This window comes from Neophocaena asiaeorientalis, unplaced genomic scaffold (assembly GCF_003031525.2).
Source record: "Neophocaena asiaeorientalis asiaeorientalis breed wild unplaced genomic scaffold, Neophocaena_asiaeorientalis_V1.1 scaffold100, whole genome shotgun sequence".
NCBI classification, from domain to species: domain Eukaryota; kingdom Metazoa; phylum Chordata; class Mammalia; order Artiodactyla; family Phocoenidae; genus Neophocaena; species Neophocaena asiaeorientalis.
The window spans coordinates 2,862,810-2,870,118 of NW_020173955.1; the positions used below are offsets into that span (position 1 = coordinate 2,862,810).

At 40.6% G+C, this 7,309-nt stretch overlaps 1 pseudogene; it reads right to left on the reverse strand.

The window, feature by feature from the left end:
* Positions 1–479: 479 nt before the first annotated feature.
* LOC112404825 (serine/arginine repetitive matrix protein 1 pseudogene) lies at positions 480–7,306 on the reverse strand (annotated as a pseudogene).
* Positions 7,307–7,309: the final 3 nt, after the last annotated feature.

Consider the following 7,309-nt stretch of genomic DNA (forward strand, 5'->3'; position numbering starts at 1 on the left):
TGAACCCACGGTCTTTTAACTGAGATCACACACCTGGTCTCAGGACTTAATGAAGCTCAGGTTCTTGATGTCTTGCTGCAGAAAGAATTCTGTGAGAGACAAAGTGATAGGTAAGAAGTGGATTTATTTAGAGAGAAACACATTCCACAGATGGAGTGTAGGCCATCTCAGAAGGCAAGAGTGGCATCAGGGTATGGGGTTGTCAGTTTTTATAGGGGTGGGTAATTTCGTAGGCTAATGAGTGGGAGGAGTGGTCCAGCTATTTTGGGGAAGGGGTGGGGATATCCAGGAATTGGGCCACCTCCCATTCTTTGACCATTATGGTTGGCCTTGGAACTGTCATGGCACCTGTGGGTGTGTCATTTAGCTTGCTGATGTGTTACAATGAGCGTATACTGAGGCTCAAGGTCTAGTGGAAGTCGACTCATCCACCATCTTGGACCTATTTGGTTCTAATCAGTTTATGTCACGTCCTCGGGCTATGCCGTTCTTTTAAAGGTTGTGTCCTGCCTCCTTCCCTCCTGTTTCATTACCAGTTTTTCAAGGGGGCTGAAGGTCCTCTTGGGAGACTTCTTTGTCAGTGACCCGACACAAGACAAAGTGGACAATGAACTACTCCTAGACAAGAATGCTGATGAGTGCCTTTTTCATCTCACTGGAGATCTGCTCCGTCTATCCTTTGGTGGAGTTCTTCCTCCAGGTGATGGCTGCCTCCTTGGGCTTAGCTGTCTTCTAGGTGAATATGATCTTGATGGGATCTGTAGCACCAGCAAGATCAAGTATGAGAAGAAGCGTGAGATTTTGGTTGATTCTTCTCCTTTTCCTTTTGTTTTTTGGAATTTTTTTTTTTTTCCAGAGAATGTCCTTTAGCTTTGGTACAGTTTCAGGCTGGGGAAATTTCAGGATATCACTAAGTGTCAGAAGTGGTCACTTGTACTGAAGGTTCCGGGAGTGCTGGAGTGTTCTTTTCTGGAGCAGAGGAAGGACTCTGGCTCTCGGTTCTTTGATGAGAAGGCTGAACATGATTGTGCTTTCTCTCTGTCCTGACTGGGCAGGATTGTCTTTTAGGGTAGGAGATCTGGACTGGAGTCTTCTTAGACTTCAAGATCTCTACCTTTTCTCTCTACTGCTTTCTTTTTCTTCTTTATCTCTCTTTTCTTTGTCTTGCTTTTTTCATAGGTGGCAATTTTTCTTCAATCTGTCTGTTTCCTTTCTTCTTTCTTCAGGTCTAGGAAAGTGAAAGGGATTCCAGCGATATTTTCTTGTGGAGGGGCCACAGTTCTCCCATAAACTCTGTAGAATTTTTTTTTTTCATTCAAAACGCCAGTTTGGTTGATTCGCATCATTTTAGAGCCTGGATTCTCCAAAAACAGCCAAGAGAATTGGGCCAGAGCCACACTGGGTCACTCTGTTGTGACCTAATAAGGTGATGGTACTACACTTCAGATGCAAAGAATAATTTCCATCTTGGTTCAGCCCTTCACTTCCAGTTGGTTGACTAAACTCAGTCATAACATTCTCTTTATTTTTTAAAAAATAAATTTATTTTTGGCTGCGTTGGGTTTTCATTGTTGCGGCTAGTGGGGGCTACTGTTTGTTGCAGTGCGTGGGCTTCTCATTGCGGTGGCTTCTCTTGTTGCGGAGCATGGGCTCTAGGAGTGTGGGCTTCAGTAGTTGCAGCGCATGTACTCAGTAGTGGTGCGCGGGCTTTAGAGCGCAGGCTCAGTAGTTGTGGTGCGTGGGCTTAGTTGCTCCGCAGCATGTGGGATCTTCCTGGGCCAGGGCTCGAACCCATGTCCCCTGCATTGGCAGGTGGATTCTTAACCACTGCACCACCAAGGAAGTCCCATAACATTCTCTTTAAACCCAAGGATTTCTGTAACTCATTTTGTTATCCAAAGCTTTTGAACCTCAAAATTTTTCTCATGTCTGCCTTATTTTTCTAAGCATTCTGCACATTTCAGCTACTTCAGTAGTTTGTTTGTTGCTGAACCAATGATCTTATCCTGCACTTGTTCTGTGGAAGAATCCAGGAGTCATATTGCTCTGAGAACACTCCCTATCCCAAGGTGCATGGGAGATTATGTATATATATATATATATATATATATATATATACACACACACACACACATACATATATATATTTAATACATTTTAAGTGGTTTGAAGCCACCTGTATTATAATTATATTATAAAATTATATGTTAATTTATACATTATATAAATATATGTTACATATGATATATATTTTATGTAATATTATTTTTTATTTTATTATTTTAAAAAATCTACTAATATTTTATTGGGTCATTCAATCCCAGGACATCAAGAATGTAGAAGAAAGGGAAATGAGACAGCAAAAGATGGAAAACAAATACAAAGGTATGAATTAATAAGCTGGCCATTTCTTTAAAAAAAAAAAGATCGGTTTCTTGTCATCAGTGACTTGCCCAGACAGTCTCCATAGAATCATCCTGCCTTAGAAGAGTCTATCAGGTAAAGGAAGGGAAAGAAATATATTTGCCAGTTTCACATCTCTCACTGGTCAAAGCTTATCCTAGCACGTTGATCCTTGCCCAGTGCCTCCAGTCAGCTGCTGGGGAAGCGCAAAAGCTCAGTGCTTCATCTGAGTCTGGAAGTGGTGTAAGTAGCGAGAGCCTCTGTGGGTGTAGGCAGTATTGCTTTAGCGCAAGAGATGCTACTTTGCTACTACAGCAGCGAGCCAGAGGACCAGAGAGCAAATGGAACTGAGCAAATAGTTAGGTATCCTAGAGAAGAATTAGAGCCTTGGTTCTCCAACCTGTAAAAGATTAGAGTCATCTGAAGAATTTTGGAAGCTATCTGATAATCCAGTGTTCAAATTATCTATTTCTGCATTAAAAAAATTACTCCAGGGAATTCCCTGGCGGTCTGGTGGTTAGGACTCTGTGCTCTCACTGCGGAGGGCTCCAGTTTGATCCCTGGTTGGGAAACGAAGATCCCACAGCCCATGCAGAGCAGCCCTCCCCCGCAAAAAATTACTCTAACACATGGCTTAAAAACCACTTAAAATATTTTATTAAATATATTAATATACTTTCACAAATGAATATAATTATATAATATTACATTTTGTATATTAATATGTAAATTTAAATATAATTAATATATGGTTTCTATTTAATATATTTAAGTGGTTTCTAAGGAACATAATATTAATAAATATATTTATTCCATATATAATTTACGTATATATACTTACTATATATTTTATAATTTCTGTCATTAATTCTTCTGTGACCCATAAATTGTTTTTTAGAAGTATTTTAGAGTTTCCAAACTGAAAGCCTTTTCTAGTTTTTAAAAAAAAATTAATGTCTAACTTAATTGCATTAAGTGATCAGAGAATGTTAACTGTATAATATTAATCCTTTGAAGTCTGTTGAGGCTAGCTTTATGGCTGAGAGCTGTGGTTTCTTTTTATAATGTTCCTAAGATAATATATATTCTCCAATTGTTATATATATATTTATATAAATGTATTTCTATAATATAATATATAAAATATATTTATATACATATTAGAAAAAATATATTTTCTAATAGACATATGTTACGTAATTATAATTGTGCTGTTCAAATCTTCTGTATCCCTCCATGTATACACAAATGTATCAAAGACACTTACAGGACTGTTCATAGCTGCTTTATTCACAATAGCAAATGTGGCAGTCAACTAGCTGACCTGCTTAGATCTCCTTTAAAGACAGGCTCTGCTGTGAGGAGTGCAGTCAATTGACACAGCAGTGTGCGTGCAGGGGCCTGTTAGTACTGGCTTTAAAGACCTGACTGTAAAAATTTCAGGGTATTCGCAAACTGTTTGTTAAACACAGCCATTATTAAAAATTAAGTTTTGCTAAATTGTAATTAAATAAATTATATTCAAAACAAAGATAATTTCTCAAAACTCTTCACTTCCTCTTCTGTTACTACATTTTACTTATACTTAGGCTCTCAAGATTATTTGCATCTACTCTATCTGTATGGTGGAAAAACTATATAATGGTGTCCTATTGGGCATCATTCCCCAAGTTCATGTTCAGTGATGTCACACTGGTTACTTGAAATTGGCCTTGGTGAGGGTACTGACATGGAAATCAGTGAGTGCTACAGGTTGGCTTTTAAACTTAAAACAATGAGGAAAATGCTAATAATACAGAAAAAACTTAGTGTGTGGTGTCTGTAGCTGTCACATTGTGAACAGCACAAAAATTTAAGGATAATTCTTTTAGTATTAGAAAAGTATTTATTCTAGCAAAAAAGTTACAACATTGGCAGACAAGTGAAATTCTGACATACATGTTGGTTGTTTCACTTTCATCTTAGTCATTAATATAAACAAAAATATCAACCAGCATTCATGCTGGAACTACATTCACCAGTTGCAACCATAGGTTGGCTATAGATACAAGAGTTCAGCAAAAACCAATGAAAGTACTCTGGGAGAATCAATTGTGAGGGATTTACAGTAAAGAGTATGTTTTATTTATAAGTGTGTGCTACAATTCTTTATATTACTAAAATTTATAAGTACAATCACATACACACACACTTTCTCCCAGAGAGCCAGTCATCAAACATTTACCAGCATAATGCTGGCTAACAGCCGGCAACCACAGCACTTCAGGGTTTTCTCATTTGAGAACTTGCCCTTCAGAGGGACTGCTAGCCAATGATTCAGATATCAGGGCTGGTAGGGTCTGGCCATGTCTGTTCTATGAGCAATCTTTGTGCTGGAGTTCTCTTTTTACCTGGCTGAGACTTTCTCAGACCTTCACTGTAGTTTCAACCTTCACCTACACAATTATTCTCCTTTCCCTCTCTTTTCTAAGGTGTCAGAATATATCTTGTCCTGAAAACATTCCTACTCCTGTCCCTTTATCTTTCACAGGAACTTCCCCCAATAACTCTCTTTCACTTCTAACTCCTTCCTGGTATCATCTTCCTGAAGGACCCAAACTGACAGCTGAAAAAATGGAAACAATAGATGAGTGAATAAACTTAAGAAAGTGATAAAGACAATGTTAATGGCACGGATTAAATTTAAGAGTATGCCTTGACTGTAACTGTTACATTATGAATAGCACAAAATAATGAGGAAAATTCTTCCAGTATTGGAAAACTATTATCTCAGCAAAGAATACTATTCAGCAATTAAAAAGGAACAGACTACTCATATATACAACATGGATGAATCCCCAAAAGACAGTATGCTGATCAAAAGAAGTTAAGAGCAAAAGGAGTACATACAGTATGATTCCATTTATATGAAGTTCTATAACAGTCAAGGGAATGTGGAATGGGGAACAGACTGGGAAGGGGCACAAGGGATCTTTCCAGGATGACTGAAATGTTCTGTCTCTTAATATGATTTCATGAGTGTACACATTTGTCAAAACGCATCCAGCTATATATTTTTTTGTACACTTAAAAAAATATCTATTTATTTGGCTGTGCTGGGTGCGGCACACGGGATCTTCCTTGTGGCATGTGGGATCTTCAGTTGTGGCATGTGAACTCTTAGTTGCAGCATGTGGGATCTAGTTCCTTGACTAGGGATCAAACTGGGCCCCCTGCATTAGAAGCACAGAGGCTTAGCCACTGAACGTCCAGGGAGGTTTCCCAACTATACATTTAAGATCTATTCATTGCACTGTGTATGTTACATCTCAATACAAAAGTGCAAAAATAATTCTTCCTATGATGACGTAAGATTTGTCATTTTCTTCTTGTAGATCTGTCCATTTCTGCTGTATATATTTTGAGGCTATATCATTAGATAACTGCAAATTTATGTACATATAACTGAATGACTGCTGTACATCTGAAACGAACACAACATTGTGAATCAACTATATTTCAATTAAAACAATTTTTAAAATATATCTGCAAATTTAGAATATTGCTGATGAGTGGAAGCTTTTCTGCTCTTCTATAAACACATACAATGTGTCCTCCACACTCATTCCTTCTATCCTATTCTAGCCTAATCTTCCATTTGCAGTGCTTCAGCACGTAGACCTGTCTTGCTGGTTTTGGGTCGGACTTAAAACGAATCCCAAGAGGGGGACGTGCAGCCACAGAACTAGCTGCATGCAAATGACATTCAAGTCCCTTCTCTGGTCACTTGGGGCATCCATACCTCATGGGCTTCCAACTCTGGCTTCTGCTCAGAATCCAGCCAGCATCTGTTCCAGTGGTCGAAGCAAATGCTCAGTCAAAACAAAGAGCAGCCTGAAGAAGGTGAGGGAATAGGGGATTTTGCAAGTGCTCACACTCCAGACCAGCGAACAAGAAAGACTTGGTATAAAGGGCTCTGATCTCAGAGAAGGGTTCTAGACATCGCTTGCTGCATACTCTACTTTTGTGGTGGGGGTGTCAGGTTGTAGGGCAGGGAGCGGGAGGAAGCTGAAGAATAGGGAGGGGAAAGTTGCTGCAGCCTCAGCCTCAGGAGGTAGGGACTTTAGGTAGCAGGTGGCTGGACTGCACCACGCCTGCTATTTTAAGGCTAGGCCTCTCTTCCAGGCCGTGGTGTAGAGGGAAGGCATCATTTGAAGCACCCACATCCCAGGTGGGAGATGTTAATGGGGCTGAGATGGAGATGACACTTGTCTGTGGCTACTGCTGGGCGCTCTCGCCCTCTGACCCCCACCACTATAAAGCTGAGGAACCCAAGGAGCAAACACGCGGTCCATACACTTGCACTTTCACTCACTGGTGGGTGGACCAGGCTCCGCCCAACTCTGGACTTTTATTGGTCAGCCGAGAAGGGATAGCTAGCAGCCTCCTCCGGATTGGTCGATTTCTGCTAGCTCTCAAGTCAATCAGAGTAGAAGGTACTGGACTCCCATTCTCTGGCTTCCGGGGGAGCCATGTTGGGTAGCGGCATGCAAACCTTCCAGTCCTGAGGCCGTAACGTAATAATATCCCCAGCTTTCCTCTGCCGCCGCCGTCTCCTTCTAACAGGTTATTTCAATGAATAAAAATGCGCTTTTTCACTCACAAAACGTGTCGTTTCATTAGTATAATGTGAGAAGCCTGCGTTTAGGCAGTGAAGCGCGAAGGAGGGGAAGAGGTGCCCTATTCTGCCCACCAGCCCTCTAAACCAGCAAAGATTCAATACTGATTCCCGCTATCCAGGAGGCCCCCACTTCGGGCCTCCCGCAGCGGGCGCCGGTTTTGAGTGACTTTTGGCCCCTTGCGGCACCTGTAGCGTCCCTAGTTACCGGACCCCTAGTAACCACCTCCCCAAGCAAGGAGCCATCGG